Source organism: Lissotriton vulgaris, chromosome 3_1, assembly GCF_964263255.1.
Source record: "Lissotriton vulgaris chromosome 3_1, aLisVul1.2, whole genome shotgun sequence".
Taxonomy (NCBI): domain Eukaryota; kingdom Metazoa; phylum Chordata; class Amphibia; order Caudata; family Salamandridae; genus Lissotriton; species Lissotriton vulgaris.
In genome coordinates, this window is record NC_141689.1 from 2119589869 (window position 1) to 2119602198 (window position 12330).

The following is a 12330-nucleotide window of genomic DNA, read 5'->3' on the forward strand; positions in this document are numbered from 1 at the left end:
AGGGACTGGGCTTCAGGTGAAAAGGTCCTTGCTACTTGCTTACAGTTTATGTAATCCTGAACTGCTCACTTGGTATGTTTAACATTTAATGAACCTCAGATATTTCTTCGCTATCCGAGGAAAATGATTGTCACCAAAGCTTAGTCTGAGTCACACATTATATAGGTGTGGTCTGCTATATGAGGTCTAAACTTGGGAGGTTTGTCAATACATTAAGAACTCTCTGTCTGAGCCCCAGTCCATCTCTTACTACATATCCTGAATAAATAGCTCTGCTATCTGAAGAAAGCACTTTTAGAATTTGTGTAACCTGAGAGATAACCATTGCATTCAAAATGGCCACCTGTGTTTGTGCATGTGTGCACATGTACCAGCAGTGACCTTTGGAATAGTTTTGCTCTACAGTATACTAAAATATACAAACATTGTCAAAGCCTCCATATAATAAAGTTAAAAGTGAACTTAATAACTGAATAGTAGTTGTATTAATGTATATTCAAGTCACTTCACCCACAAATATACAGATAAACATAGTCAGTGCACTAGTCAAAGCTTCTTTTGATACATTGAGGTTTTCCAGGACATACAAATGTGCCACTAGGAAAGGCAATCCATTGCTAGGGCATTATTCCATTCGATAATAGTTTATAGTGCTCTATAAACTAATGATCATTTGAGGGTTTTAATATCAAGCACACATATTACAGTCCCAAATGAAGACTGAATGGATGGTACAAATGTTGAGTCGATGGAAAACCAAGAGAAAACTTGAGCATAAGAATTATCAGGTGCTATTTCACAGAATCTGCAGAACATGGCAACATGTACATAAATGTGATGATTTGTTGGTGCTGCACAGATGTGCTTGGTATTTTGTACATATATCCGTATATATTTGCACTGAAAGATCCACTAAGTATAGGATGTTTTGAATATAACTTTCTTTTGTAAATTACCCATCATGTGAATGCAGTATAGGAGGTTGAACTGCAGCCTTCTGGTGAGATTTTTGTTGATCTCAGAATAGAATGTGTTCCCATAGTCCAGCTTGCATGTGACCAGGGCATGTGTGATGGTGTTCTGGATTCTAATTGGGAGCCATTTGAAAATCTTCCTCTGCATCTTCATAGTTTGGAAGCACAATGTGGTCATAGCCTTGACTTGGGCAATCATGCAGAGTTTGCTGTTAATGACAATCCCAAGGTTCTTGACGTTTATCGGTCCTAGCTGTAGTGGCCAGCAGGTGAAGGCCCACAGTAAAGTACTGTTTCCAAAGCTCACTATTTTGGTCTTTCAGAATTCAGTTTTAGACAGTCGGCCTTCATTCAGTGGGGGATTTCAGTCATGCAGGCATTGAACTTCATCAGAACTGCAGGTGCCTTGTCAGTGAGAATAAGTTGTATGCTGCCGGTGTAGGAGAGGACCTTAATGTTGTGAGAACAGATGATGTTGGCTAGATGGATCATGTTTTTGTTAAAGAGGGTTGGGCCCAAGGAGAATCCTGGGGAACTCTGAATATGATGTCATAGGCATCTGAGGTGTAAGTTGTCAGGTTGACTGACTGGTTTCTTACAGTCAGGAGTTGTGTCCTTGGATTCCAATGTTGTGTAGGTGTTGAATGAGGAAGCAGTGAGAGACTGTATCAAATACTGGGGAGAAGTCCAGGGGGATGAATGCTGCTGTGTCTCCTTTGTCCAGAGTCATGCAGATGTCATCTGTGGTGATGATGAGGGCAGTTTATGTGCTGTGGTTGAGTCTCAAACCAGACTGTAAAGTGTTGAAGAGGTGGTGGTTGTTGAGGCACTCTATGAGATGTCTATTGATTATTTTCTCTTGGCTGTGAATGACAGTAGGGAGATCAGTCTGTAGCTGCCAAGCATTGAAGGCTCCACAGAGCATTTTATCAGCAACAGGTGGCAGTTGAATGTTTCCAAGCATATGGGAAAGTCGCAGAAAAGAAGGATGCATTCAGAATGGGTGTGAATATATTCCACTGATTGGTTACAGTCCTCTGGAGTAGGCGTGGTGGGAGCTGGGGCACGATTGGGATCCTGAGTTAATGGGTTTCATGGTGGCCGTGGTTTCTCCTGGGGAGATGAAGGGCGCTGCTTTTAGCATTGCTTCTTTGGATAAGATCAAGAGACATTTGACGAGGTCTATTGGATCCGGTTGTGGTTTGAAGTAGCTGTAAATGGCAGTCATTTTGTTGCTGAAGATAATTTTTTGTTTACAGTTTTACATAGCATAAATATGTACTGAAGGTATTGGGGTGCTTAATATGAGCACCAGTTAAATTACATTAGGTCACGTTTTATTTTAGGCACAGGCACACGTTGAGCTGATGCTGTGGCTCAAACCTGGTTCCAAAGTTGGCAGCTCTGGCCGTAGCACTAATTGTTGGAGATTGTTGTAGAGGTTATAAAAGAGGGTTGATAGATATGGAGGCAGCTCCTGGTCAAGTGAAATCCTTCACAATGGCAAATATTTATTTGCTTCTAATGGGGCTGCCATTGATGCAATCAACCAGAGTGGTACATTTTGGTGGTCCGTATGGTTTGGTGGTAGTATCAAGGCAGATTTAAACTTACACCTGGCTATATTTTCCTGTTTCCATTTGCACTCCATTTGTTTGCAGGGATGTTTCATCAGTTTGGGTTCCCCCGTGTATCAACTGGCTTGGGGTTTAGATCTTGTGGTATTGCTGTGTCTGAGGGAGGCCAGGAATGGATGCTTGAGGTGAATCAGTGGTTGACGTTTTTGATAACAAGGTAATATGATTGATATATGTTTGTCAAAATCCATCAGCGGGCTGTTGGCTAATGTCTTGACATAGTGGTGGGAATAGGCAAAATAAAAAAGGAACATGTAGTGCACTTTGTCTACATTTCAGGTGTTATTGTTTAGGCAATAAAAGTTAGGCTAATTGCATAGTGCATAATGATGGCATTTAGCTGTACATATGTAGGTATTGAAAAAGAACTACAGTAGTGGAAATTATATGTTTTTGACATGTATGTCATGAATGTTGTGTTTTTTTATGTTAGGTTGGCATGTGAAATTCTGTTATATAATTTTGTGTTATGTTATGTTTATGTTATGCATGTCATTAATGGCTGGAGTTTCCTCTTGACATTGAACAAAAGAACTTTCAAGCAGCACAGCTTATCACCTTTTGACTTAGACTAGGAACAGAAGAGTTTTGAGGAAGTAAGCAAAGAAGAGAGAGGAAATGAAGGAGGATGAAAATTAGCTCACACCACAATCCAGTCAATGCCTAAAATGTACAAAATGCACAATGAATCTTATTCTAGTTAGAAGCCCCATATGCCAGGAGGTATAATACAGAATGACATAATCCATAGGTGATAGGCCAAGTGCAATGAATGTCTTCTGCACTGTGTGAAGCAATGACAAATTGAACACTCCTCCTCATAGTCTTGAGGTGCTAAACACCAGTATTATTCAGTTTGGAAATTTGTGGTGCAATAAGAAATCATGTATAATAGACTGAGGTTCCGTGAATTCTGAACCTGTTTCATAAAGGTCATGGTTTCGTTACGAATTTGATAGTAGCGAACCGTAACTAGTGAGTGCGGCAAGTACGAGTGTTTTCGCCATATTAGACCAATGGATTCACTACGTATTTCGGGATTTCATTCTGAACCCTTGGGTTCCATTTTGTGCATGGCATCCGTTTTGTGGTTGCCCTCACATAGGCCGATGACTACGGCCGAACGAGTCTTTAGTACACGTACACGTTAGCTGACTTCTGAATGACCTGAGTGAACTGACCCTGTTGCCTGAAGCTGGCCTTGTTAAGCCAGTTCCTTGCCCGGTAGCTGATTAAGATTAAGGTTTAGAGCACAGGAGATTGTAAAGTTTGGTATGCACACACACACCCCTTATCCTACCTCTCATCTGTTTCTGTTCCTTCCTTTATGGCCTATTTATGGTATGGGTTGTGGTCCTTTATTATGGGTTTGTCCGGCCTGCTCGAGAAAGAATGTTGGGCTTTCCGGTGTAATTGATGGTGGGCTGGACAACTGAAAAGTGGGTTTGTTGTTATGCGATACCTTTTGCAATGTTACCTATGATTGGACAATTCGTAAATAGTGGGTGTTTGTCCGGAATGTGATTTTTGGCATAAAAGACGATGTCTCGCAATACGGAAATTGAGCAGTCCCTGACAAACCTACTTGTGTCGTACTTCGTAGACTTCTGTTCCTGGTTGCAGCCAATAAATTTGATCTTTGACGTCACCGAGAAGTATCCTGTGTCTCTGTATTCTAAGACAGGTGAACCCGAAGACTTTGGGCGTGCCCCTGACGCCGCTGGGTTCTAAAACCCGGTTCTTCAGTTCGCGCCCAATGTGGGGCGACTTCAGTGGTAATTGTCCAAGCCTGAAGATCGTGAGGAGCTTTGTGAGGAAATTCTGGAAGAGGGCCCCCACTTCATCGACCCCTGCATGTCGAATGTGGACTGAAGGTTTTTGCTACGAGGCTTCCCGCTTTCCGACGGCTACGAAGGACTGCTGCCCTGACTGTTGCCCTGTCTTGGACCCTTCGTGATGATTTATAGAGCGAGACGATAGAATGGTCTTCTGGTGACGTGTTTGATACTTCAGTTAAATATAAGTGGGTCGCTCCCAGTCCTTAGTTTTGGGTTTCCTTCGGGATCTTTGATTTGGAATTTGCAAGTGCCACAGCCGAGGGACCCGTATATTTGCGAGACTATCGTTTTTGGTAATCCCTTGAAGTTTGAAGCTGGATTAGTGAGCGAAGATGCCTGGTCTTAGCAGAATTAGGAATTTGTTTTGTTGTGGTTGTAACAGGGATTCCCGATTGGAGGACTGGAACTCCGACTTATGAGCTCTATTCTAAACATAGCGTGGGCCCCATTATGTTTAATGAAGTATGGGTCCGATAAACTAGGAAAGACGGTATTTTAAAATGGCCACAACATGGTAGTTTCGACACAGAGATTTTAGATATTTTGGAAGTTAAACTATTTAAGAAGAAAGCCCGGCCTGCAATGTTTGACTCTTTCCGCCTTTGGCGTAAGGAAGCCAAACATAGAGCAATTAAACAAGCAAAAAGAGATAAAAGAGAGAAGGGTATATCGATAATGCAAGCTGCTAGGCAGTTTAAAGATAATGAAGAAGATCAAGCAAATGAAGAGTTGCATAGGCAACATAAAATGGCTATCGACAAATGTTATCCAGCTTTGCCACCTCTTCTACAAGGTGCAACGAAGGAAAGTGAAAAGGATCCTTTGATGTCACATTTGTTGAGTTCACCACCCCCTTATGTGCAGAGTGCTACGGCACCTCTGCAACCTTTAGTTGCGCAACCTCCAGTTGTTGTGCCTCCTGTTGTTGCTCAGCCGCCAGCTCCTCTTCAGCTGGTTCCTTCTCCTCTGGCGCAGCCTTCTCTAGGGCCGCCGACTTTGCTATAAGTTCCGCCTGAAACTCCTACGGCTTTTTCTCCTGTACTTGCTACTTCTTCTGTTACTACTCCTACGTTTGTTTCATCTCAGTCTGCTTTGTCTCCTGTCCTTCTGACGACTTCTCCTTCTGTTCGACAGAGAATGACTGATACTGTTACTGGTCTTTTTTCTCTTTTCATTGGGTCATTGAATGCGACCCCGTTTCAGCACGTAAACAATTAGGTAGCCAGTTTCCTGGTCCCAAAGAGCGGGCAGTGTTGGATCATTTGGCTCGTAAATGGGTTACTAATTCTTCGAGATATGATTTAGAGTCGGTTATGGATGTCTTCCGTCAATGGGAAGCACCGAAGCAGAGGTACGTCTTCGATATCATGTGTACTTTCCTCCGTGAGGAATGGGAAGATGGTGAGTTGGGTCAGACCCCATAGGAGTTGTTTAATGTAATGTCTGAGTTTGCGAAAGGGACGATAGTGGTTTCCGATGTCTTATTGCTATCAGAGACTTGGCTTACCGACGACTCTCTCCCAGACATCTTGGCCATGCTACCCCCTGACTATTTTTTGCTGAACACCAACCGATCAGGGGGCCGCAACGGGGGAGGGGTGGCGGCGGTAATCCGTAAGGATCTTAAGATCATCGCCTCTGCGGGCATGACTCTACCGGAAGTAGACACCCTGGTCCTTAGCCTGGGGACCGAGGTAGGTGCAGTCACTCTTGTGCTACTATACCGTCCCCCCCACTCTATGCCATCTTTCCCTTCATCCTTCATCGACCAGCTGACCAACATTGCTACCTGCTCCCCCCGTATTGTCATCATTGGTGACTTTAACTACTGGTTTCAGCACGAGGACGCTGGCCCACATGCTTCCGAACTGTTCGAGGGTCTCTCGAGCCTGAATTTCATCCAGCTAGTCAGGTCTGCCACCCATAAGGGTGGCCACATCCTCGACCATATTTGGACCCATGGAGTCACGTCCTCTCGCCCACTTATAACACCTTGCGTGTGGTCAGACCACTGTCTGATCGACACCACATTCTCGGCGGTTGGCCAGATTAAGGTCCCCCCACGGGAGGGTGGCACGGCTCGCAAGTGGAAGGCTGTCAATCCCTCCAAACTATTGGCTCATCTGTCCTAAACTTATCCCCTGTTACCCAATGACACTGGCACCGACGAGCTCTATGGGCTTGTGGCAGACTGGCTTACTACAGCCAGTGACATTTTTGCCCCCCCCACTAAGTTTCCCCAAAATGGTTTACCCCCCACTTAAAAACTCTCCATTTGGAACTTCGCCAGCTTGAGCGCAAGTGGAGGAGGGACTACTGCTCTTCAAGCAGAGATGCCTATGTGGCTGCCCGAAATAGGTATAAACTCGCCATCTTGGCTGCTAAAAAAACCTATGCCTCAGGTAAAATCTTATCTGCCCCCTGCCAGTCTAAGGAAATCTTTAAGGTGCTTAATGAATTTACTTCCGACCCCAGGACGCTCCCCACTCAGGCCCCCACACAGGAAGCATGTAATACCTCAGCACTTTTTTTATCGAAAAAATCGTATTGATTAAGGACACCATCCTTGTAATGTCTCCTGGCGCTGGATCTGTCTCCCCTCCTCACAACACTTCATCTTTCACACAATTTCCCCTTCTAGACTCTACATCTCTGGTCACTCTTGCTACCCGCATCAAGTCGGGATCTCCAGATGACTGTTGCCCCCCCTCCATACTCCGGGACATCTGCCACTCTCTACCCGACTGCATTCTCCCCCTGTTAAACTCTTCTCTCTCTTCCGGTACGGTGCCGGGCTCCTTCAAGGAGGCTGTGCTGGTGCCCCTCCTGAAGAAGCCGGGAGCTGACCCCGCCGTCCCGGCAAACTACCGCCCTATCTCTCTCTTACCTTTCTTCTCAAAAATCCTGGAAGCCCACGTCACCACCTGTCTCACGCAGTTCATCGAGAGTTCCAACTTTCTCGAGGCCAACCAGGCAGGCTTCAGACCCGGCCACTCTACGGAGACAGTGAACTTGGCCGTGCTGGACGCCCTGAGAGACGGTGTTGACAAGGCTGTTCCCCAGGCCCTGGTATTGGCCTTCGACACGGTGGATCATAACATTCTTCTCCACCGTGTCGAACAGGCTGGCATCCAGGGCCCGGCGCTGGCCTGGATCAGATCCTTTCTGACCGGCAGGTCTCAGACCCTTAGCCTGGGCGCCTTCAGGGCTCCTAGAGAGCACTCGCTCTGCGGGGTCCCCCAGGGTTCTTCTTTGTCCCCTCTTCTTTTCAATCTTTATCTTCGTCCCCTTCTTTTCTCTCTGAGGCAGTGGGACGTCACCGTGTTTAATTACGCGGACGACCTGCAGCTCATCTTTTCTCTCAATTCCCCCTCTGCTATCCCCAACTTTCAGGCAGTTATGTCCCACATTCTCCAGTGGATGGGCCACAACCAGTTAAAGCTGAACCCCGGTAAGACGGAGCTCCTCCTTCCCGGTAGGAGCGCCACCTTCTGGGGGCCTCAATTCTGGCCGGCGGACTTGGGCCCCTCTCCCACTCCCGTAGCCTCGGTGAAGAGCCTGGGGGTCACTATCGACTCCGCCCTATCCCTAGGGCCGCAGGTGGGGACCGTGGTCTCGTCCTGTATCTACCAACTGCGCAGGATCAGGAAAGTGGCATACCTCTTTACACCTGATGCCCTCCTGCAGGTTATCATGGCCCTCGTCCTCTCCCGCCTAGATTTCTCCAATTCGATCTATCACGGTCTGCCCAAAACATCGACGGCTAGACTGCAAGTGGTTCAGAATCAGGCGGCGAGATTGGCCTTAGGGATTCCAAAGTGGCAATCCGCCAGGCCCCTTCTTGTCAAACTCCACTGGCTCCCTGTCATCTCTAGGGCAGCCTTCAAGATCGGCTGCCTTATTTTCAAGTCATTAGCTGGCCCCTGTCCTGCCTTTGTAAAATCCCTCATCAGACCCTATCGCCCATCTCACAATCTGAGATCCTCTCACCTTCACTTCCTGACTGTCCCTTCTTACAAGCTCTGTAGATCTGGAGGCCGGAGATTTGCTTACCTGGCCCCCAAGCTTTGGAACTCTTTTCCCCTCTCTCTTAAAACCTCCAACTCTTTGACCTCTTTCCGTAAGTCTTTAAAAACTTGGCTTTTCCCCCAATCTGGTTAGTCTTTCTGTCCCCTCTACTTCCAACCAGCGCCAGGAAACCCACGGTGTCAGTGCACTTTACAAGCACCCCTTACGATACGATACGATGTTGAGAAAGCAGTTGCGGCGCTGCTTTCGTTTAGGAGTGTGTTTTCCTTCCCAGTCGTTGTTTGAGCCTGATACTTCTGTTAGGAGAAAAGCAAGACAGTATCCAATGAGAGAAGTTCCTCTGGTATGGAAAGAGGCAGTTCAGGCTAATGCTAATGCGGGTATTGCTGGTGTACAGGCTCATTTTCAGCATGTTTGGGTACATGTTCTGTGGAAGAGAGCTGAAGTTTTGGCCCTTAAGCTGACTCTACCTAACCCCTGAAAGAATCCTGCAGGGTACTTCAAAGAGTTGTCACAGACAGCTGACGCGTGCATCATGAATTTAGCCGATATAGACATGTTGTTTGGTAATGTAGCTACTCAACCTTTATGGGCAAAGATTCGTCACGAGAATCATGCGAACGAGTTAGGTGATACATGGGCTAACATTACAGCTGCAGATTGTCAACAAGGTGGTGGAACTAAACCTGAGGCTTTAGTTGCGGATCTCCCTGGTAGGATTATTAATTATATGAAGACTCTAATGCCTGCTATGCGAGTGAATTGGGATAAGTTGCCTGCATACAAGCAGAAGAAAGATGAGAGTGTGTCTGATTTCTTCACTAGGTTTGAAGAGACGTTTATCGATCACAGTGGTCAAGACATGAGTACGGAAGGTGGCCAAAGGTTGTTTGTAGATAAGTTTGTTCATAATCTGCTACCCGAGCTGTGTAATAAGTTGAAGGATTCAGAGAGTTCATGGGCTGTTTCTTCGTCGGCCCAGATATTGGCTACTGCACAATATTACGAGAATAGGGATAAAGATGAGAAAGAGAAAGCAGAGAAAATGACTAAAGATTTGAAGACGAAGGTTCCTTTGCAACAGGCGTATCCGCCTCGTTATAATCAGCGTGAGTTTCAGCAACCTCAGCAGTTTCAGAGAGGATCGCAAAGATCCGAGTCTTTTCAGTAATGTGTTTCTGTAGGTCCTAATCAGTGTGCGTATTGTAAAGAAGAAGGCCACTTCAAGAATAGTTGTCCGGTTCTATTACAGCGTGCGAATGGTGTGTCTGGTGTGAGAGGCCAAGGTGTTCAGCAAGCTCATAGAGGTAGAGGATGTGGTGTGTTCCCCAGAATGCACATTCCTTTCCTCCACATAATCCTATGAATTGTTTTGATCAACTGAATGTTGCGTCTGGTCAGTCGACTCAGTATTATGTTGATGATTACTATGTTGAGAGTGAGAATGCTGATGGTAATGATTGCTAGGATAGCCATAGACAAAGAGAGGGAGTAGTGTCAGTTCCAGAAGATCAGAGTGGACCTTATGTTGAAGTGATTACATCAGGTGTGTCAGAGCCTTTTCTGTTGAATACTGGTGCATCGAAGAGTTCTATCATGCACTCTAAACTTCCTGGCGCACCTTTGTCTGGCTTGACTAATGTTTCGGTAGGTTTTTCTGGCGCCCCAGTTCATAATCCAGTTTCTAGTCCTTTGTCTCTTTCTGTTGGACCTTGTGAATTGGAAGCACACCTCATTCTGACGACAGGTTGTGGTGAGAATTTGTTGGGATTGGATTTGTTGAAGAGATTGTATGCGACATTGCAGTGTTCTCCTTCAGGAGTACAGCTTACATTGGGTAAGAGAGTGATCTCTCTAATGTATTTGTCTAAAGATCGGCTTCCATTGTAATTGCGTTCTCTCCCTGATACTCTTTGGGCTACTGGTCCTAATGATGTGGGTCTTTTGGAGATTCCACCATATGTTGTAACGCTGAAAGCAAATGCTAGATTGCCACGTATTCCCCAATATAGGATCTCTAGTGATGATGAAAGAGCACTTTTAGCGATCATCTATGATCTGATTGAGGAAGATGTGATCGAGGAAACGAGAGGTAATGTGTGCAACAGTCCGGGTTTGACTGTTCTGAAACGTACTGATTCTTCTCAGCTGCCTGTGTATAGGTTTGTGATCGATCTTCGTGAAGTGAACAAGATTGTTGTGCCACAGTTTCCTGTTGTTCCGGATATTACTGCTTTGCTGACTTTGATTCCTGCTTCAGCTGCCTGGTTTTCGGTGACTGATCTGAAGAATGCTTTCTTCAGTATCCCGATTGCCGAAGAGACTAGAGATATTTTTGGCTTCTCTTTAGGAGGCCGAAGCTTCCGGTTTAAGCGCGCTCCTCAAGGCTATTGTGAGAGTCCATCCATCTATAGTCAGGCTTTGAAAACACAGCTTGATACGATTGTCTTACCTGATGGTGCTGCTCTTATTCAGTATGTAGACGATTTGTTAGTTGCTGCTGATGATGAGGAGATTTGTAAAGAAGCTACTCTTTCTTTGTTGCGACATTTGTCTGACCTTCATCATAAAGTGTCACCTTCGAAGTTGCTGTATTGTCGACAAGAAGTGACCTACTTAGGTCATCTCTTATCGAAGGAGGGAAGAAGGTTGACCCCAGAACAAATTCAAGCGATTGCGAAAATGAATGTGCCAACTACACAGAGAGAAGTGTGTGCTTTCTTGTGTATTACTTCGCACTGTAGGCAATGGATTCCAAACTTTTCGCTACTTGTGAAACCTCTGTTAGCAATTACTCTTAAGGATACTCCGAATCCTCTTCCTTGGTCTGACGAATGTCAGAAGAGTTTTTCTGAATTGCGTGATGCTTTGTGTTCGGCTCCTGTGTTGAGTACTCCCGACTACAGTAAGCCTTTTACACTCTATGTCCACGAAAGAGAGGGATGTGCATTGTCAGTCCTGACACAGCAGTTCGGCGATAAACAGCATCCATGTGCGTATTTTTCGTCGACTTTGGAGCCGGTAGCTAGAGCGTTGCCGAGTTGTTTGAGAGCTACAGCGACAGCGGCTGTTTCTATTCGACAGTCGGCTGATTTGGTGATGGATAATACGTTGATTGTGATGGTTCCACATGCAGTGGATACTTTATTAAACAGGACTAAAACACAGCACTTGACTAGTGCTCGATTGTCAGGTTACGAGTTGACGCTTTTGGCGAGTCATGTGCATATAAAGCAATGCATCACGTTGAATCCAGCTACGTTGTTGCCGATTTCTGTAGAGACAGATGTTCAGGAACAGCATGATTGCGTCCTTGGGACAGAGGAAGAAACAAAGGGTAGAATCGATTTGAAAGATACTCTTCTTGTGAAGTCTGATGGTACCTTATGGGTAGAGGTTTCATGCTTTAAGCTTCCGAATGGCGATAGGACTGCAGCATATGCGGTTACGACTTTGCATACGATTGTTGAAGCTGCGCGTATCCCACAAAATTCAGCTCAAGCAGCAGAGTTGATTGCACTGACGAGAGCGTGTGTGTTGTCGAAAGGAAAGAGAGTGACTGTGTATACCGATAGCCAGTATGCGTTTGGTGTTGCTCATATCTTCGGGCGTTTGTGGAAAGAGTGTGGATTTCTTACTTCGCATGGTACGAAGATTCAGCATAGTCAGTTGGTGAATGAGCTTCTTGAGTCACTTACGTTGCCGATGCAAGTTGCGATCGTGAAATGCAGTGCACATAAGAAGGTTACCGATGACGTTGGTCGTGGTAATGTGTTTGCGGATGAAGTTGCGAAAGAAGCGGCGAAAGATGTGACGAGTCGAATGTATGTTGCGGGTCCAGCGAGATGGGTT

General features: G+C 45.6%; 1 protein-coding gene across 1 annotated transcript in view; it reads left to right on the forward strand.

Moving 5' to 3' along the window:
- Nucleotides 1-12330, forward strand: part of GABRG1 (gamma-aminobutyric acid type A receptor subunit gamma1) — a 666028-nt gene that overhangs the window by 112960 nt on the left and 540738 nt on the right. The window lies entirely within an intron of this gene.